Source organism: Rattus norvegicus, chromosome 9 (assembly GCF_021556685.1).
Source record: "Rattus norvegicus strain SHRSP/BbbUtx chromosome 9, alternate assembly SHRSP_T2T, whole genome shotgun sequence".
NCBI lineage: Eukaryota > Metazoa > Chordata > Mammalia > Rodentia > Muridae > Rattus > Rattus norvegicus.
Window position 1 is genome coordinate 55,072,036 of NC_141542.1, and position 22,365 is coordinate 55,094,400.

General features: G+C 48.3%; 1 protein-coding gene across 10 annotated transcripts in view; it reads right to left on the reverse strand.

The window, feature by feature from the left end:
- The window catches only part of Cracdl (CRACD like), a 116,413-nt gene that overhangs the window by 68,504 nt on the left and 25,544 nt on the right, over positions 1 to 22,365 (reverse strand).

A 22,365-nucleotide genomic window follows, 5' to 3' on the forward strand; every position in this document is an offset into this window, starting at 1 on the left:
GTGGTGTATTCAGCAATGATCTCTCACCATCCAGTTGCAGTGGGCAGCCAAGAGCCACAGCGGTGTTGTTTTGTGTGAGTCTGGAGCCACTCTGACCAGTAACTTGTAAGGGAGTTGCCTGGCACTGAGACTTTCATTTAATGGCCCATGTCTTGAGAGAAGCATCATTTACTAATATGGGGCGCTTTTGTTCAAACTTTGTCAAAAACGCGTTCAATGGGCTTTCAAACTAGCGGTGTTCCGTATGGCTCCTTCACAATCCTTACTTTGGATTAACCATACCCCTCTCTTCCTCCCACCCCTGTCCCTATCGCAGCGTTAGTACATAGCGCTCAGTTTTAGAAGCCTCTACTAAGATAAAAATTATTCCCAAAGAGTTCATTTTGTTTGAGCCATTTGGTAAGATCCTCTGACAAAGTGCCCCTGTGTGATTCAGATGCGGGGGCTGGTTTGGTTTGACAGAAATATCTCCCTCTTCTGTAATTCCAAAGCATCACATTTGGAGAGCGGGGACATGGAGCAATATGGAGACACATTGGCTCATTATGTGCAAACACCTAATATTCTAAGTCACTCCAGCCTTTGTATTTCAAAGACCTAAAAAAAGTCAGCAACCTCCCCCTTTCCTAACTGTTCCAGCGGGGGTGTGCACAGTATCTCGATGGCCCACGCCACTCAGCACTGAATGTCTCGGGTCCAGCTGGCTCCTCAGTTAGACTGAAAGTCTCCAAAGACGGCTTCTGCACACGCCCTGCCGCCAGGTTAAAAGCAGTTACTAATATTGAACATACAGTGCTTAACTCTGCTGGCAAGGGTCACTTGTGTCCCTGCAGTGGGCACGATGTTCCCCAGGGAGAACTACTATATCCCTTCCTTGGCTCATGCACAGGAAAGTGACCAAGGAGGGCAGGCAGGATCCCATAAACAAACAAGGACACTGGGGACTTCTCCAACTTTCCCCTTCCAGAAGGCAAAGTGCGATGGTCACGCAGTTTACCACATACTGCAGCTCTTCCAAACAATGCGTTCTCTCCTTAAATGGAAACTGGATTGAACATTAGGAACATCTCACCCGAGCCAGGTGACAGAGTCCTTCGGACTAAGGGTAGGGGTGTGTCTCAGGGGTTGAGCACTTGTGAAGAGCAGAGCTTGCAGGGATACCCAGGGCCTGCACTCTAAGAAGCAACTCTCAGAATGGACTGGGTGGATTCCGAGGGCCTCCTACCTCTTCTCCAGAGATAGTGCTCCCTGATTCCCACCAGACAGATTCCTGCATACACACACACACACACACACACACACACACACACACACACACGCACGCATGCACACACGCAAATACATATATGCACACGCACACACACATACAAATACACATATGCACTCACACACAGGCATGCATATACATGCATGCACACACGAGTACACACATGCACACACACGCGCACACACACGCACACACACGCACACACACGCACACACACGCACACACACGTGCGCATGCACCACAGCTGGCCAGTATGTCTGACAGGAAGCATCAGTACGCAAGGGTACCAAGCCCCATTGGCAATGGGATTCCTATTTCTATTTGGTGGTGCCTGATCCTGAAGCCTAACAGGGTTTCCAGCCCCCTGGCAAGAGCTCATTAGAGAAGTACACTATAGGTTCTTCCTCCATTTTACCAGATTTCCAGCCAGGGGCAAGACACTGCCATAGCAAACAGCTGCAAGGACCATTGGACGGGCATCTGTCCAAGAGAAGAGGGAGAAAGAGGGGTGCCAGGAGAGCCCCAGGTGGAGCACTGCCAGGACGTTATGAACAGGTACCCTTTAGACCACTTTGACACATCACCTGCCTTCAGAGGAGGAGGCTCCTCCCAAGGACTCCGCCCCCTAGGGGGTGCTAAGGAGACTTGAGAGTTCCTTTTCTGAGTGTCAGGCTCTGAGGAGGAGGCAACCCAGCCTGGGGCATTTCCTCTTTAGACAACCTGCCCCCTGAATGCCCTCTGATCTCTTGAGTGTCCCAGTGGCTTCCTGACTGACAGGTTAGATGGGGTACACTAGGTACCTGCCTGTAACCAAGTAAAGAACCCCAGAAATGGGAAATCATGGATCCAGTTTCAGATTCTACCCACAGGTAGCCCCATGGGCTGGAGTCCATGATGGAAGGTCCTGGCACTGGGTGATGTACATACCCACCAGGGGAGATTTGGAGGCCTCTAAAGGGGGACCCCAGTGTTCCTGACACTCACAGAGGAGCCTGGAGAAGTCCAATGGGAGCTGGCCACTGCCTCACATAATCAGCGTCCAAACCCTAGCAGGACCCTCTCGAGATCCAAACGTGAGAGCCTTGGCTTTAAACCACTGGGCTCACACTGGGATGTGAGTGTTGGATCATTTTTAAAGCTTCCAGGTGATTTCTGGTGGCAGCCATGGTAGAGTGACTATTCCAGAGGTGTGTCGAGAGCACTCAGAGGGTGTGGCCTTCGCTGCATGAGGTAAGCCAATGCTGAGGTGCCATGGGATACACCCCCATTGTAAGCATGAAGTGCTCACATGAGACAAGCAACTGCTGCAAATTCAGTGCCTGCCTCATGCAGGCACGAAAGCCAGTCGTGCCCAGCAGGAATCTGGGAATCTGTCTGGTGGGAATCAGGGAGCACTTCTCTGGAGAAGAGGTAGGAGGCCCTCAGAATTGACCCAGTCCATTCTGAGAGGAGCTGCTGCTGCCACCTCCTCCTCCTCCCTCTCCCCTCCTCCTCCTCCTCCCTCTCCCCTCCTCTTCCTTCCCCCTCCCCTCCTCTTCCTCCTCCTCTTCTTCAAGTGATTTATTTAATTTATTTTATGTATGTGAATACACTGTTACTATCTTCAGACACACCAGAAGAGGGCATCGGATTCCATTACAGATGGTTGTGAGCCACCATGTGGTTACTGGGAACTGAACTCAGGACCTCTAGAAGAGCAGTCAGTGCTCTTAACCGCTGAGCCATCTCTCCAGCCCCTGAGAGTTGCTTCATACAGTGCAGGTTCCGGGAATCCCTGAGCTCTGCTCTTCTCACAGAAACTAGAGGACGCTTTTGAAACCAGAAAGGGAACAGTAAGAACGATGGGTCTAAGATTCAAGTGGACCAGGTTGAGGAGGGCTCAGTTCTGTGTCCAAGGCTCCCACACACAAGGCTTTCCTTGTGAGCCACTGGAGGTCAAGTAAGGCCAGCTGAGGTGGAATTTCAGTCCCTACTCAGCAGCACACAGTAGGCAACACCTAAAAACAAGGACCCGTGGGTGATGGATTTAACGGTCATTTTATTTTCCCTCCATTCAAATGTTGTTCTACTCTTAGGCACCGCTGGGCAAAGGGGACCATGCTTTGAGCAGAACTGGAAACTAAGTTGAGAGCCTGGATTCCGTAAGAATCTAGTGAGGCCACACTCTTAATACACGGTGTAGCCTGAGATGGGAGTCGATGGCTCAGGCTTGAGCTGATCAATCCAATTGATGCTGTTACATCTCCTGGGCTGGTTTCAGACCAAGGAGAGTGAGGCTGAGAGCCTTCCAGAATTCCGGAAGTATTTTTCTCTTGGGTCTGGCAGGATGTCTGCAGAGAAAAGCAGCCAGCACATCACAGCGGCTCTGTGGGCAGCTGCAGCTTTTCCTGAAGTCAGTTTACCTGAGGCCACAAAAAAAATCGATTTTTAAATGTGAACAACGGGTTGCAAGGTTTACTTGAGGGAGAGGAAAAAAATGTCCCAACTAATTCCATCAGCATTCAACGTAAGTGAAAGAGTGATATCAAGTGCATGTGAAGCCCCGGGGCTGTCTGGGCATACATTCCCTGGTCCAATGTTTGGATCTATGTGACAAACAGGGCTGGCACACTTTCCACACAGCTGCATCCAGGGCAGATGGTGGTGAGCTCTAAGGTGGGGACCAATCAATGAAGAGGCTATGTGTTGTAGAGCTGCACACGGCACAGGCACCAGTCCTTTAAGCCCCATCTAACAAGGCTGGGAAGATGGGTCCAGGGCCTCACGTTCTCCACCAACAAAGGAAAACTCAGTCTCACAGCCTCTGAGTGAGACAGACATGGGAAGACAGACTCAGTGGCAGCTAGAATAACAGAGAGCTGTGAACGGTGTTCAGGACAGTGAGCCTTTAATGCCTCATGTGGGGAGGACGAGAGACTCAGAGTGAACCTTAGGAATCACCAGTGGTCCACAGTGCAGTAAGTCACCAGATCTGGAGGGACCAAAACAAGGGAAGACTCAATGCTACCCTATGGAGAGTGTGAAGAGGCAGGGGGAATAGGTTTTAATGGATTGGACCAGTGGTACACAGGCCCATCAGTATTCCTTTTATCTACTTCCCAGGACTCAGATGCTACCCACCATGTGCCCAACACTGGCCAAAATTACCCATGGAAGGCAGTCACTGCTGGGCCTCATACAAAACTGAAGGTTGTGAGGTGTCTTCCCTGGCACCTGCTGTTCCCAGCCAGGGCCTCTGCACATCACAGAGGCAACAAGACACAGCAGCAGGTTTCTCCCACCAGCTCCAGGAAGAAGGTCTCTGCACAAAACTAATACAAAGTGCCACCGGTACAATCAGACAGAGGCGGTAAGTTTCCACCAGGCACACATAATGGTACACTCGGGTCTGAATAGCATCAAAGGAATTCCACCGTGCTGTCTTCCCTGTGGTCTTGGGGTCCCTCCTTGGTAAGTCCCTCAACTGTCACAAGAGGGGGACAAGGTCTGCCACACAGACTGTTGTTCCAGACCCAAAGGGATGATGTCATGCATAAAGGGGGGGTGGAGCTAATGGAAGGGATTATTGCTCACTGGTATTTTTGGCAGCTTTCAAAATGCAGCACATGGAGACCCACCCACACCACCTCCAGGCAAGCCTGCTCTGGCTGTCCGTCTTCACTCGCTGGGATTCAGAAATAGTGCCACCCACATGAGATGGTTTGAGCCTGGGGAGAGACAGAACTTCAGGTGTCCCGTCGACCGGCATGGCCAGCAGAGGGCAGCAGTGGGAGGGCGGGCTAGAGACTCCAACCAGGGATAAATGGTCCTGGGTTCCAAAGACAGCCAGGATAAGCACTAAAGTCCCCATCATCAAACATCACCCAAATGGTTCAGAAGTCAAGATGACTCACAGAGCTGGGGATGGCTCATCACTGGGGACATGCACGACACATGTCAAACGGAGCCAGAGCCCCAGCACAACGTCAAACAGAGACAAAGAGAGACATGTAGGGCTGGGGATACCTGGAAAAGGAGTTCAGATTCTGGTGGCTAGGCCTGAACTCTCCTCTCTCCCACAGTGAAGTACATCATGCCTGCCTGGCCACACCGCAAGGACACCCTCACCCTCCCTGCCACCCAGTACAACTCCAGTGGACACAGGGCACAGGGCTGATGGTGCAATCCTCTCGTGCACAAAGTGTGCAAAGTGAGCGTGTCTTCCAGGTGAACATGCTGAAGTTCCGACCCGCAAGGTGTTGACACCAGGTGGTGGGGCCACTAGGAGGGGACTAGAGTATGACTGGGGAGCTGTCATGAAAGGAACCAATGCATGTATAAAAGTTGTCCCAGTGTACTCTCTTGCCCCTTCCTCCATGCAAGCACATGGTAAAGAAGGTACCTCCCAGTGGCCTGGGACTGGATCCTTCCCCAGACTCTGAAGCCAGAGCCGTGTTCATATACTTCCTGTCTCCAGAACAGTGAAGGATGAGTTTCTATTGTTTCTAAGTCACCGGATTCCTGATACTTTGTTACAGAAGCTCCTGCTGACCAACACGGAAGCCTTCAGGAGAACAGACTATGATCCTAGGTTTCCTGCTGCAAACCTTGAAACAAGTAACCACTGAGTTATTGTGGATAGTGGCAGGGCACAGGCATACAGGAGTGTGTCTGTGGCAACTGGGTATCTAGAGAGGTGCTGGGTATCCAAAGGGCGTCCAAGTTCAAGTACACAAGCTACAATTTACACAGACATCCTGTCAAGACAATGACAGAAACCCATGGCTGAGGTTTCTGTCACCACCAGTGAAGGGTGCAGCCGGCACACGGCTTGGATAGCAAATATGACCTTTGAACTCCAGGCTTAAGATTAACACCCTGAATGAAGACAAACTCAGAAGTCACTCCTCGGACTTCATGCCAAGGTGCTGCTAAACCAGGAGGAAGGAGGCTGGTGGGAAAAGCAACTGCATTCCCCGCCCCCCTTTCCTTTTTCTTTTTTAATGGAGGTTACTACACAGTAACTACTATTTGACATTCTTGGCAGAAATAAATCATACCTAAGAAGCGTAATGGTGCTCTCAATAGCCAGAATGTTTACAATATGGAATGACGTAATGATTGTAAAGATATGCCCGGTAAAGTATGATAAAAAAAATTAGATGGAGAAGCTCAACAAGAAGCAGATGACACGGACAAGCGAGAGGAACATTAGAGGCTGAGAATGGCAAGATGGCAGAGCTGGGCTCTCACCTGGGAGTTAGCCTCGACTTGTTGAAGCAACAGAGCTCACTCTGACAGGATGTGTAACTCACCTCGGGACAGCGTGAACATGTGGCTAAACTGAGCTGGCTTAGTGAACAGTCCTTGGGTGGGAGTCGAGACACTGCTGGTGATCAAGGTGATCAATCAACACTCGGAAAACGTTGGAATAAGAAACTCCCCTGCCCCCTGGCAAGTCCACTCCTCCATAGATGCCATCAGAGATCCAGCCAAAAGCGATCAGAATTAACTTGCCAAAATCCTGGAAACTGAAGCAAGAGTTCAACGGGCGCTTATTCAAGAGGACCAGGCAACTCTCGGTGAAACGGCAAAGCTCTATGGCTTGTCTCTTGCTGCATTACACCCCAGGCACCCCCTCCACCCTCTAGCTCCAGGAGAGCCTTGAAAACCAGCCATGTCACAACTCCTGCATGAATTGGCAGCCTGGAAGCCAGTGCCAAGGGGGGAGTGAGGTTGAGGCTTCTTTAAAGCTCCACTCCACGATGAGGCTGTTGCTGCTGCAGGTGGTGGTAGTGGTGGTGGTGACGGTGACAGGGGTGATGCTGAAGATTATCTATGTGGTAATTCCCTCACTTTAGAAAGGGGAAACCTACTGTAACTAGGATGGTGCTCACCTCCCAAATAAAGTGAAAAGTACCTCACCTCCCAAATAAAGTGTCTGTTAGAGTTAGAGGTAAGTCTTACAGCCAAATACTTATTTCATGGAGGCCTAAGGCAGTTGGTAGCTGTTGCGGGAGTAGCAGACTAACTGCAAAGCTTTGTTAAAGGGACATTTGGCATATTTCTGGGAACCCAGCAGGACCCATGTAGGTCTGAGCACACAGTCAGACCTGAGACAACCGGATCCCTCATCTCTGATTAACGTCAATGCTTTGCAGAAACAGGAAGTGAGGATTCACAGGTGTGGACAGCCTGGCTGAAGGCCGAAAGGAACGTTCTAACGGGTACACATGGAGGCACTCACCAAACGCTGGTCCTGAATGTTTTCAAAATGTCCATCTAAATCATTACCTGATTGGCCACTAAGGCTCTGCTCATTTACACCATTAAGCATCCAATGTGTGCACAAGCTCAAGAAGGGGCTGGAGAGTGGTTAAGAGCACTGACTGTTCTTCCTAGAGGTCCTGAGTTCAAATCCCAGCAACCACATGGTGGCTCACAACCATCTATAATGAGATCTGATGCCCTCTCCTGGTGTGTCTGAAGATAGCTAGAGTGTACTCACATACATAAAATAAATCTTTAAAAAAGAAGAAGGAGAAGAGGAGGAGGAGGAGGAGGAAGAGGAGGGGGAGGAGCAGCAGCAGCTCAAGAGGAGATCCAAAGGTGCAGAAAGAATAGCTGAAGAATTTAGAACTAAATACTTCCAATGTTTAAGGCAAATGAGCTACACTCCCGAGAAAGCCAATGAGCACCAGAAGGCGAACACTGACACACATACCTAGACCCACCAGACCATCGAAGGGAGAGGTGAAGAGGGAGCAGCCGGGGAGAGGAAACACACCACACGCAAGGGATCCTCCAGCAAAGTCACGGAGGACAGGAGGCATGAAATGTACACAGGCTGAAAGAACACTAAACCCACCCAAATGAATTTCTGAGACTGAGCTGCTCAGACGTTTCCTTGTGGGTGGGTGATGCTCTGGAGCTAGATAAGAGGTCGGCACTGCACGGCGCTCTAAATGAACCCCATGCTTCTGAACTGGTCACTGGAAATAGCTAATTTGTTATATGATTTTTTTGATAATTTAAAAAGGAAAGGAAAATTAAGTTTCCCAGATAAACACAAACCGTAGACAGATTATTGGTAGATCATCAGGTTAATTAGGAAGCAATGGGCACTGGTTATTCAAATCCACATGGGGAAGAATAGTGCTAAGAAAGGTAATTACACAGGTAACTAAAGAGGAAATACAATTGCATTTTTGTTTGCGATCTTTTTCTCCTTGACTTGTACCAGTGCACACATAGTATATAAAGACATGGTCTGTTTACTAATAGTGCAGAAAGTGAAGTGGAAACAAGACTATACAGGAGCAGAGACCTTCCCACGCTTTAGAAATTATATATTATTAATCCAAACCAGCCTGTTAAAAACTAAATATGTCCACTGAACCGCCGCTCCCCAAGGGAAACTGCTTAGAAAATACACTAAAAACCATAGAAGAAATGACAAAGGAAGAAAGGGGTCCACTGGAAAACACCTATTTAACATGACAGGAGGCAGCAGCATGGTAAGATACACAGAACCCAAAAGATAAAAATGGCATTCTGTAAATGCTATCTTCATAATTATGATGAAATCATAAAGACTCTGATTAAAAGATAGAAGTTGACAGAAAACACAGCACAAATTGATCTAACAACACTATGTATGAAGAGACATGAGCTATGGTCAAAGACATTAAAACTAAAATAGAAAGGAAGCCTAAATCCATGAAACTGTCAACCAAACCACCATTAGAGCAGCCACACTACAAGGGTATGAGATATTGTCCAAGACAAAAGTTAGCAGAAATAAAGAGAGAAACTGCGTCTCAATGGGCCGATCAAGATCTAACAATTGTGTGGGACAGACTAATAATAGACGCCACTCAAAATGCATGAAGCAAACGTGAGAGAAGTGAAGAGACAAATCGATGATCTGGCAGCCATAGCTGAAAGTGCTAATATCTTACTTCCATAATCACTAGAAAAAAATAAAACATAAGAAGGACAAGAAACAGAACACTTGCTGATTTAGTGGGACCTGGAATCCAGGACCCAAGAACCCAACTAACACAGAATGTAGGTCCTGCTCCAGAGTCCAAGAATACTTTCAGGGCAGACCATCTGTTAGACCATGAAAGAACCAATACTTGAAAAAATATTTAAGTCGCAAAGATTTCTCCAACCACAACAGAAGTACATTAGAAAAGGAACAGAAGGGAATTGTGGAAACTAAACCGTATCTTAACCAAAAAATCAACAGGTCAAAGAAAAAGGCCTAAATGAAATTAGAAAACACTTTGAGATTAATCAAAACAAAAGCCTCAACATACCAAAACATGAGATGTAGCTAAAACCATCCTTAGGAAGAGGTTTGTGGCTGTAAATGCTTAAAGAAAAAGAATCCTGGATCAGCAGCTTTCTACCCTAAAAATAGAGAGAAAAACATAGATGCAGAACAAGCTATGCTGCAAGCATGCAGGAGGGAAATTCTGAAGCACAGAAAAGAAATTAGTGAGATTTAAAATAGAAAAGGAGTAGAAAAAATGACACAACAATTTAGAAGGAAGTTCTTAGAAAAAAAGTTAACAAATCTATAACTAAACGTGCCATGAAATATAGGAAATTCAAAATGTTAAAAAAAATCAAGAACGAGAAAGAAGTCATCACTACCAACACAACAGAAATTAGTATGATTAGGTCAAGAAAACTAGACAACAATGAAACAGACACAAACTACGGAAAAATGACTCAAGAAGAAATAGAAACTATGAGTAGACCATTTGGAAATTTTAACTTTCCATGATAAGATGCTCATGCCCTTACAGCTTCACGGGTAAATTCTAAAAAATGCTTACAGAAGACTAGTAATGGATACATGACTTCTTTAATGGGCCATGAAAATATCCTGGAATTAGATACTGGTGATCATCCACAACCTTGTTCTGGAATATGCAAATTATATGTCAACTATCTTTAAACTGTTGGAATAAATAGCACATGTAATCTGGTATAGTTGTAGCAGTGGAATTCCTACTTCTTTCTCCCATATTTTATCTGGTCAAACTGAACAGAATTTGAAGGTTATCAGTCATGAACTGTCTCTCTCTTTCTGCATAGGGGTATGCTGTAATATGTGTGTATGAGTGTGGGTATATGTGGAAGTGTTGTTACAGGTGTATATTGGTGGATGGGAAGGCCAGCAGTTGATGCCTTATGTCTAACTCTGATTCCTCTCCACTTTATTCTTAAGACAAGGTCTGTCTCTGAAGCTTGAGTTCATTGATTTGGCTAGACTTGTTGGCCAATGTGCCCCAAGCATCTGCCTGTCTCTTGACTCCCTGGTGCTGGGATTACAATGTAGCCACCTTCACATAAGTGATGAGGATCAGAACTCAGGCCCTCCTGTTTGTACTGCAATCACTTTACTGACCAAGCCATCTACCCATCCCCTCATTTTTATTCTCAAAACAAGTAGACTCACATCCCATCTCCCCTGAACCTACTCTTTAGAGAAATTTAATCTGGCAACATGGCTACTCTGACAAGGGATCATACCCAAGGACCTGGGTCTGTGTGATCTGGCTGGAATGCAGACAGGCCACACACCTTTAATCCCTCTGGCTGGAATACAGACAGAACTTTAATCCCAAACAATGGCATCTAATTGAGGGATAGAGTGATGAATCAGAGGAAGATTTGACAGAATGAGTCAGAGGTAGGATACGCCCAACTCTCACAAGAACAGACAGGAAAGAGAGGCTACTCTAAGAGCAGAGAGGGAGAGAGAGAAGTTTGGTTCACTTCCATTAACTTCAGTTCAGTTCAGTTCAGAATAGTTCAGTTCATGGAATTCAGAGGCAGTCTTTCCAAGCAGAGCAGTTCAGTGAGAAGCTGAGAGAAGCCAGATTTAATCAGTCACCTTGGAGAGGAGTTTAAGCCAGAATGGCTGAATTGAACCAGCAAGCCAGAGTTCAGAAAGAGGTAGAAAGGGTGAGCTTACTCAGTAGTAAGTCCCAGAGGCTGAAACAGTCTAGGCCTAGGTTAGCAGATGGAGGCTGGAAGCTGAATTCTTTAAGGTCCAGGCTTGCAGAAGATTAGATTGTATGGAGGCTAGAAGCTTCCAGCCCTAGGCCCAGGGATAGTTCATACAGAGAAGGGAACGCTCATGGCTCAGCCCAAGCCACTATTCTATAGAGGGCAAGGTTGAAATACAGTTTAAAGGTATAAGTAAGATTAGGAAGAAGTATCTACAGTAGCTTCAAAAAGGGATACAATCAAATCTATGAAAAGCATTTGTTTTTTATATACAGAGCTTGATGGTATTCTGTAAAATACCTGATCTGCAACCCAACACATGAGGCTAGGTATATATTCTCTCTCTCTCTCTCTCTCTCTCTCTCTCTCTCTCTCTCTCTCTCTGAGGGATGCTGTTTTGTTGTTTGTTTGTTTTTCTTGTTTTTCTGATCAGCTGGCCTCAAACTTGCTATGTAGTCTAGAACAACCTTGGATTTCTCATCCTCCTGCCTCTCCCTCCCAAACACTGCAATTCCATGCAGGAGCCACTAGGCTCTCGGTAGTGTGGGATTTTCTTTTTGTTGCATTATGGTGCTCAAAACAAAACAAAAAAGAAAACAAAAAACAAAAACAAAACCATGCAGATTCTGGAGCATTCAATTCAAATAATCTTACTTTTGCGAGCCTCACTATGCACATGTTCTTTTATGTAAATTATAGCCGGTCACAGCTGGCCGCCTTGGAGTGAGGACAGCAATCCAGTTCACTCTTCCTCACACTCTCACCAAACTCAGGTCTTGCTACCTGCAGAACCTCTACCATTTCTCCCACAGACTAGTGCGTAGTCTCCCTGCCGCCTGCTCCCAAACCTCTGAGCTACTCCCTTCTAGGATGCATTAACCCTGGCACCACATCCTGACAGCACCCCAAATCCAGGAAGGACCCTTGCTAGGCACTCTCCACAATGTCCTTTCAAATCTGGAAGAAAACAGGCTCTCTGTAGCGTGCTGCACAGAAATACATCCACCAGAACTGCATCTGATCCGGAGATCGGGGGAGCAGGGCCCATGGGCCTTCAGCTCCACAGACCCGGGCCTCTGCAGAGCTTCATACTTGACAGTCTGTGTTGCGGCGGGATGAAGGGCATACTTGAGCTTCTCTATGGAAGGAACCACCTCTTCAGGATCTGTGCCTTCCCACCCTCTATTACTCATGTAATTAAAAAAAAAAAAGATTTAAAAAAGGATCAGGAGCCTCTCTCTGTCTGTTGACAGCCATCAACCTTGAATCAGGCTACCCAGGACTAAGGAAGGAGGGCTGAGATGGCAGCCTGGTGCCAGTTCAAGGGCCATTTAGAAGTCAGAGTACACAGGACAGGGCTCCCGAAGCAGACTTGGGGAGGGAGAAGTGACACGGAGGTTGGTCCCTAGTTGCAAACGTTGGCAAGCACACAGGAGGCAGGGCACTGAGGGTGCACAGTAGCAGCCCTAATTACCATAATGGCTTCGGGGAAGAAAACATTCCAAAATGAAGAAGCTAAAGAGTGATGGTTCTGGGTTGGCAAACTTCACATGAAAATGTGTTCTGCAAACATTCATCGAGGCAGAGAGAAAGAAATCCCGAGAGAGACTCCCGAATCCCTACCCCAGGAGAATCTTCCACACCTTTGTCTTCCAGGCCAAGTCTGGAGCAGAGGCGCAAGTCTGGAGCAGAGGCGCAACTCTGCCGTTTGTTTTCATACAACAGGAAACCGGCTCATACTCTTGAGTGAACCCAGAAGCTGCTGACATAACGGAGTGAGCCCCGAGTTGAAAGTTGCTACCATGAGGTGACTTATGGGGTGAGGGGCCGTAGCCAGAGGTGACTGCATTCAGATGACACCTGCTCTTCTGATACTTTATTTCCAAATGATCTCGATGTTCAGCACCACGAGTTCTGTCACATGCAGAGTCACGTGGCCACCACCTGGCTGGGTGGTGACGGGTACATAAGCGTCCCATCATCCCCAAACACTTCCTCCGTCTGTTCACTCAGGGTTGCACAGCACCTCTCTCCTGCCCCTGGCAACCATGGATCTGTTCTCCGTCACTCACATTCTGTCTTCTCCAGAATGTCACAAAAATGGAATGGTACACTGTGGAACATTCTGGGACTCGGTTCACTCAGCAGTACAACGCTTCCAACGCTCCCCCAGGCTGCTGCGTGCATCACTGCTCAGTCCCCTATCTGCTGCTATTAACTGGTGATGCTGGCGGCTATTCAGCTGTGATAGCCTCTGCCCCTTTTAATGCCCACATTTCATCTCTCAGGGACAACAAAGACATCATCTATCACAGGAACCCTAACTCTGGCCATCTGAGTTCATAACATGTCCCATGTGGGAAATCCTGCTACCTGTCTAGAGCTCTCACGAGCTAGAGGCCAGAGAGACCACCACCAGGTCCCCACTGTCTTCCCAAGTGGACTAGTGCTCCAGCAGCACAGCATGAACCCAGAGCCTTCAAGAATCTATGGCAGGGAGGCAGGGAGCCAGTCATGTTCAACAAAATCTGAACCTAACAGCAATCCCACCCCTGGGCTCAAGGGCACAAGAGCACATTGTTCTCATACCTTGAACTGTACAAGTCTGTGCTGAAGAAGTAAACCTTTGTTCTTCCCAAGGAGAAGGAGGAAGCTCTCAGTTTCACTGGGACGTTACCTGCTTCCAAATGGAGGAAGGCAGGGGCTGAGGCAGAGAGGAGTCTCAGTCAATTGCTACTTCATGATGGCCCAGAGATACCCTGTGATAGTTCATGGCTACCAGGCTCCCCAAAGTGGAGACACCAGAAACAGCCCCTCTGTCTCTTTAAACCAGAGGAGGGGCTGAGCACAGAACAATTTGTCCGAGACCTCCCACCCAACCCCGCTCCCACCCAACCCCGCTCCCACCCAACCCTGAGACAGTACAAAAACATGAAATACACCTGTTGCCATCCGTGTGAGTTAGCTCAGTCAGTCCTGACCCGACACTCCCGCAACTGCACACAGACAACCAGCCTCCCACAGCCTGTGTGTGTGCCCATAGACACATATCCATCTGGGACGCTCACACTCTCAGAGGCAGACCATCTGAGGTTGAGTGGCCCTTGTGTTCAATCTCTCCCAAAGGTCTCACAGCAGATGGCATATCTGGAGAGGTCACATGGTGAGACAGGAAGCCTGAAAGGGAGCAGAAGCCAGGCCTCCTCTCTCAATGTCCCATTCTTATAAAAATCCACAAGAATAACATGATCCCCTTCAAAGGCAAGGGCAGCATCCCCAGTGACTTGTCAACTTCCTGTGACGCCCCATCTCTTTAAGTTTCAAATATCTTCCAACAGCACCATCCCAAGGACCAAACAGCCAGGGTAGGAAGCCCTGGGGACCACAGTCAGCCACAGCAAGGCTGAATGAGAGGATACTTGGAATAGACTCAAGACGTCATTACTGATGACCTTCTGACCAGCGGGTCTCACCAGGGGGCTGAGAGACCAGCTACCCTGACCCTGTCACGTGCTTGCTTCTAGGATACGAGATTTCCCTGATTTAGAAACCTGTGCTAAGACTGGAGAGATTGCTCTGAGATTGGAATGCAAACCACTCTTGCATTAGACCTGAGTCTGGTGCCCAACATCTGTGTTGGGAAACTCACAAATGCCCCTGAGTCAAGTATCATGGGATAAGAGATCATCTTTTGACTTCTGTGGACAGACAGACACACACACACACACACACACACACACACACACACACACACACACAAATAATATAGTTTTTTTTTTAATCTATGTTGTTTACTACCCTCACCTCTAAAAGTCTCATGTAGGGAAAAAGGACAGTGGTTTTATTTTTGTTGTTGTTTTTGGGAGGGTTGTTTCTGTTTTATTTTGGGGTGTTTTTGAGTGAGATGTAAGAGAGGACATCGTGGTCTATTCTGCTAAATAATAATTTACCCATGGGAAGAAGGCATGTCTCAGTGGACACATTGTAAATGATCTGGAAACACTTACATTAAGGGGTAAGTCTTTCTTCCCCAAACACAAATATACCAACTAGGACAAGCAGTCACATCAGGATTAACCTCAACCTCGGAGGGAATGCTCTAAGCTGCCTCCGGGTGACTTTGTCTGGGTCCCTAGCCACATGACACCCAGAATGACACCTGTAAACAGAGAAAGCGCCTCAGGTAAGAGCGCCTGTAACCTCTGTCATTCCGGGTGTCAGTGATACTCACGGCTCCTGTCAGCATTAGATGGTCTGGAGACCAGGAAGGTGATGCCCGAAGAGCTGTTCATAAAAGCAGAGCCCCCGCCCAACACTGATAGCAGCATGAATGCGTGTCTGCTACTGTTCACGCACCTTCAAAGGAGATTGTTTTAAGTCACTATTCTTGTCATTCGTTCTTGCCTTGGAACACGTCTGTAGGAACCTCCAATCGCGTTAGCAGGCTAAGGCGTTGTTCTCCAGTTTTCTCTGTCTATCGCTCCTCTAGGGGAACTTGTTCCACAGAAAATGTACCTCAGCTGGAGCCTCCAAGAGAGAGTGCTTGCTTTTGGAATTCTGGGGTTTTTGTTTTGTTTTGTTTGTTTTTCAACGCTGGGGATCCAACCTGGGGCCCCACAAATGTTAGACAAATGTTCCACCACCAAGCTACGCCCCCATCCATCCCCAGTTTAGAGTTTCTAAGACCCGGAATCCATGCCAGCTTTACCACCTAATATGGGAGGAAACTTGGAGATCCACGTGTTCTTTCTCTGCCTGTTTCTTCATTGGAACAGATGGAGGAGGATTTTTTTTCCCCTTGTCTGTTTTGAGACTCCAGTGAGATCCTACATACAAAAGCCTAGTCTTTCTTCTGGCGATGGATCTGCCAGTGTTATGGACATGGATTCCTATTGGAGATAGGAAAATCTGCCTTCACATCTCCAGTCGGGTATCCTGCCTCTCTAGGTGGCTTATGTTAAATATGCTGGACCCTGACAATTAAATCAGGCTAGCCCAAGGTCCCTGCGGAGCCCTGCACTTCATTTTTATCCTGTCTGGATCCTTCTGGATCTGTCAGTCCCTTAGTCCTAGGACTAGCAGGGCCCTTCTTCAGCCTTTCGAGACATTTCAGGTCTGACTGATGCTGGGCTGGTCCCAATCTCTATCCCCATCCATCTTGCCTCCCTAACAGACCCTGAACACGTAGACCACTCTTCCCAAACTTGTCCTATCAAATGTAAAATCTTATAAACACCAGACTCCAAAGACTGCCTTGCCACATAGCCCATGTGGAAACTCCGTAACAGGATGTATTTCCCATTACAGAATACGCTGGCTTTAGCTCATCTGTGTAGCTTTGCACAGGTAACTTACATCATGTACAGAAGGTACTTTGCAAAAGATGGTGGGGCACCCAAGTGTCCATCTGACAGACATGTGCTACCTTAATGTTCAAAACAATATCAAATCTCTTTACTTGTTTTGGGAAGCTGGGCACCAAACCCCAGAAACTTGCATATTCTAGGCAAGCACCATACCACTAAACTCTACCCTTATCCCAACAATATCAAGAGTAAAAATTATGCACGTTTGTGCCTGTGAGTGCAGGTATCCATGGAGACCAGAAGAGAATCCCAGATCCGTGGAGCCAGAGTTACGGATGGCTGTAAGTTACCCATGAAACCCAACATGGGTTCCAGGAACCGAACTTGTCCTTTGCAAGACAAATGTGAGCCCCTCATCTCTGAGCTATGTCTTCAACCCCTCAAAAACCTTTAACTAAAAATGGTCTTTCATGGTTACACAGGTTTTCAAAATAGGGTAAAGCAAAGCTGCCATGCTGAGTATTTTCATTTAGGAATATTTATTACCAGAGTCTGCACCCGTGGGCACTACATTTTAGTTGCAATCATTCACGGAACAAATATTTATTGGCTACTGTTAAGTTCCAGCCACAGCCATGGTACTAAAGATTCCATGGTGGTCAACAGCCAAAGACAAATCCTCATTCTCCTGTTCCAAAGATAGAGAGGGCCAAAAAGCAGATGTATGATGTGTCAGGAGGTGGTGAAATTTCGAAAATCAAAGTGGGAGGGGCTTGAGGGGAGCTCAGTGGGAGGGGCTGGAGAGGGCTCAGTGGGAGGGGCTGGAGGAGAGCTCAGTGGGTGGGGCTAAAGGTGAGCTCAGTGGAAGGGGCTGGAGGGGCTCAGTGGGAGGAGCTGGAGAGGAACTCAGGGCGAGGGGCTGAAGGGGGCTCAGTGGGAGGAGCTAGGGGGAAGCTCAGTGGGAGTGGCTGGAGAGGAGCTCAGTGGGAGGGGCTAAAGGGGAGCTCAGTGGGTGGGGCTAAAGGGGAGCTCAGTGGGTGGGGCTAAAGGGGAGCTCAGTGGGAGTCACTGGAGGGGAGCTCAGTGGAAGGGGCTGGAGGGGAGCTCAGTGGTGGAGCACTTGCCTGACACACACTGACAACACTTCCAAACTTCCAAAGCAAGAAGAGAGCAGGTGTCATATGAAAAATGAGGCCCGTTTCTCCTCATGCTACATCATGGAAAGTCAGGACTTCTGGTCTAAGCTTGCTGGATACCTCTGGTCAGGTGACTGAATATTTTTGACTAGCTGTCTCATCGATATCACTAGACCCTACGGGGAACTCTAATGGCAATACTCAGGTGGACGCTTTGCAAAGGACAGCCTGCTCAGCACTAGGGATGGCCTTCTCTGAGAAGGGGACAGGTGAGCAGAGCCTGAAAAGCTGGGGGGTGGGGGTCTGATACACGTGGGGGAAGATTGTGCCAGCATAACGGCAGGAGGGCAACCCACAGGGATCCCATGGAGTCAGCTCCTACAGGTCACTTTGCACGGTTTTGGCATCAATCCATTGACCTAGTTTTCTTTGCTCCTGACCACCTTGCCCTCTCAACTCGTGATTATTTTATTGTATGGTAGGTACAGCAGATAATACTTTGTCTAAAGACTATTGGGTTTCATCGGGACTATTCAGTTGACTGGCATAAGACCTAACTCCTAAGAAGGGGTGTGTTTAGCTCGCCATGGCTCCAAGTAGGTGACCAAGAGTACAGTAGGTCCCTCTACTCCAGCAGGTTAGAAGAGTCAGCAGTGTGGTTCTACCCTCTCCTGATTCCCTGCTCACAGCTCCCTTCCGCAATCCGGGTCCAGTCTCGGAGGGAACACAGCTTGGTGTTTACTCTGCTCCATGGCTGCAGTTCAAAAACTTCTCACTTGTTTTCCCTGCTCAGAACTGTCCTTTCTCTCTCTCTCTCTCTCTCTCTCTCTCTCTCTCTCTCTCTCTCTCTCTCTCTCTCTCTCTCTCCAGTGCACTTCACCACGAATGCTAACAACCTCGGCATGCTCAATTCTCCCTGCCCCCGCCCCGCCCACCTCTGCTGGGCTCTCTCGTGGTCTCTGCTCCTCTGTGCCAAGGCTCAGGAGGCATTCCCAGACAGAAAGTCAGAGCGAATGTTGGTCTTACATCCGACACCTGCACTGAGTGGTGTTCCGGTCCAGTCGTCCAAGTAGAGAAAGCAAACCCAACAGATTGCTCCATCCTGTCTGGGATTGGAAATATGATTCCTTTTAAAAGGTGAACTCTCTGCAGTGTGTAGAAGATTAGAAATGAACTACATACCCTCAGACCACAAGTTTAAGAAAAAAAACTGATGGAGAAACTTTCTTGAAGCAGGAAATGCGAATACTGTGACACTGGCTAACCACCTGGGCCAATGTGGGAGGCCCCAGGAGCAAAATGTGTGCCTTCAGATAAATCCCAGGGAGTGTGAGGCCTGCTCACCTCGATGACACCAGGCAAAAGCAGACAGCTTTGAACGCTCCGATGGGAAGCCCAGCGGGGACAATCCCTAAAAGTTCTTTCCATGTTCAAAGCCGTGACCATTGGACTGACTGGCCATTTCATTTGCAATGCCAGCTATAGGGCAGAAGAGAACAGATGTGTGGGGACACTCTCAGGCCTTGAGTCCCCTTGTGATGACTGCAAGTCCTCAGCTATGGGACAGGAATGGGTCTATTCTGCCAGCAAACACAGACCTAAGCTGCTACAGTTTAGATAGTAAATACCTCCTTAAGACCACCATGACCCTTAAGATGACAGTGACTGCTCCGTCCCCAGCTGAGCACTAATGGGAAGGGGCAGAGACTGGAAATGGTGAGGCCTAAGGGTCATCATTAGAGGTGTGCTCTTAATGGGACTATGGACTCCAGGCTCTTCCTGACTTGTCTGCACCCAGCCATTGGAAGGGTTTTCTCTGCCTTGCATGCATTTCCACCATCATGTGCTGCCTTGCTGCGGTCCAGAAACCATGGGTCAATCAATATTACACTGACATCTCAAAAAAAAAAAAAGTCAAGAGAAGTCTTTTCATAGGCTGATGATCTCAGGAATGTGTTGTAGTTGTGGGAAACTGACTAACACACACGTTTACTTCCCAATTAAAGTGACTTTCCGGTAAATGCTTGCCCTTAGTGCACAAGAAGGGGTCTTGGTGGCAAACAGACAAGCAGTGCTTCTTGGCTACCCAGCTCCCACTGAGTTTCTCCCTGCAGAGTCTGTGGGTCGCTTGTAAACATAACAGCTCGCTGGCACACAAACTTTATCAGCCCCAATAAGAAGTCAAAGAGAAACTCAACCCCATTAAGGTGAAGGCCTATCAGACAGATAAAGACCTCAAAGGACTGACCTTTCCTTACTCTGACACAAGTGCCACTTGCCCTGCACCAGAGACCAGGGTTCTGACGTCTCAGGTAGCTTTATATTCCAGTGACCTTCCTCTGTCTGGTGTGGCCTCCATCCGTAGCACAATGACATTTGTAACTTATCAAAGGCTACAGTGGAGAAGTGGACTGAGCCCTTTGGTGTCCATAGGTGAATCTTGTTTAATGACCTGCCACCTCTCTTCGCCTGGACTAAAGTCCTTGATTCATTTTTCTAACTATTCAGAATAATCCTAAATAAAGGCTCAGAGAACTACCTGTAGGAAAAGTCCACAGACTCTAATGGCTTTGTGTAGACACGAGGAATGTGGGTATCTGAACAGACCCCCATTTAAAGGCATGTGCTATGAGTTGGTGTCTCAGAAGCTCCCAGAAGGCCTTCGGTAAAGATGCAAAGGGCTTGCAGGCAGCTTTTGGGCAGACTCTGGGTGAGACTATACAGATGCTGTGAGATTCACAAGTCCCGATCAGCCGCAACAGACTGGAGTTCCCTCTGCAGCTTGCTTCAGAGTCCCTGGGCTTGTTGGTGGGGGGGGGGGTGTGGGGGGTGGGGGGGGTGGGGTGGGGTGGGGGGGGTGGTGTCAGTTATTTAAGCAGATCACCATGTGGGCTCACTTTTCTTCTGGTGACAGGTACCAGCATGGCAGCATAACTGCCCTAACGTGAAAGAAGCAGACAAGGGGGGCAGGGGGGACAATCCTATTATGCGCCTGAGAAAGCAGCCGTGATGATTTTAAAGAATCCCGGAGGAGGCTCTAACTGCTTCCGTGTCACGAGGACCCAAGCAACCAACGCTGTTCATGAAACAATGGGAACTGTCTGGCACAGGACTGGCACAAACACTGGCCTCGGAATGGCCAGTCCCCACTCTGCTACATTCCTGCTTGACCTACCTGCCTGCTCTAAGGCTTTGGGAAACCTGACTCCAACCGGCCAGCCTTCCCGGGGAGCTGGGGCCTGGCACTGAACAGTCCATCTGTGTGCACGCCCCGGGCCACCTGCCACGCTGCTCTCTGTCTGGTTCCCTCTCACCACCTGCAAACTCAGAGTGTGTCCCCAGGCACCGGGCCCAGCAGAGGGCAAAGGGACTGTGATAAGCCCAGGGAAGCCAGCAATAAAACGAGTAGGTAGCAGGCTAAGCAGCGTAGGCAAAGGGGTGATGGGATTCTGAAGGGAGAAAAGGCTATATACTTTGCGTACATCCCCAACCCTCTGCTTCATCAAGCACCATGAGCAGGAGGTGACACAGTCTCCTTCGGTGGCATTTTCCTCTCTCCCATTGTACTGAACAGCCTAGAGAGGTGGTTCCCGACCTTCCTACTGCTGTGACCCTTTAACCCAGCTCCTCGCAACGTGATGACCCCAACTGTAAAATTATTTCCATTGCTGCTTCTTGACTAGAATGTTGCTACTGTCGTGAGTCATAATATAAATACCTGTGTTTTCTGATGGTCTCAGAAGCCTCCACTGGCCTGGAGGGTAAAAAGGACAGTTAAGAAGTCCTCTCCTATCCACACGTTCTTGCTGTCTGTTTATCTGCTGAGTGACGTCAACAAGGGTCCCCGAAGGGCATTTGTATGCTAACCACTGAACCCACTGTCATGAGTGCCTGCAGGATTAAACGGGGTGGTACTCACGAAGCATTTAGCTCAGAGTTCCCTCAGAAGTGCGCCTTGGTTCAAATAAGCTTGCTGTGCAGAGACAACAGGAGAATGATGAAATTGGCTGGGCGCGTAGCTCAGTGGTCAACGCTTGCATGTGCCAGGCCCTGAGTTCAATCCCCAGCACAGTGAATAATGATAATAATAGAGTGGTAATAATACCTATTATGATTATATAAAACATTGGTGTAAAATAAAGAGGCAAAGGAAACGCTAAGACACCTTTGGTTTTTCAGGGAAAGGCTGAGGAGGTGTGGGCAGCATATTCTGATAGGACAATGGCAGGCAGCAGCTGGGTAGCAGGCACCTGGGCAAGGCACTGAGTCAGGAGGCGAGAGAGCCACATGCCCACCACCCCATGCACGCGCCTCTCATTCTCTGGGCCTCAGGGCCCTGCCCACCTCCCAGTAGAGCTGGGCCCCAACAAGGCAGTCAAGTACATGCTGTACTTTGAAAAGAACCAAATCTGAGCAAAGGAAGGCATCTCAAGACTCATGGGGCTCGTGGCAGGAAGGCACCCTGTGCCTAGCCTGGGTACCAGCAGAGAGGTGGGAAGAGGGTAGGAGGCCTTAGTGCTTAGCAAATGCCTGAGTGTGTGTGTGTGTGTGTGTGTGTGTGTGTGTGTGTGTGTGTGTGTGTGTGAAGTCTACATCCAGTGCTAAGGAGACAAGGCCAATGTCCCTGATCCCTAAGTAAGGAAAGACT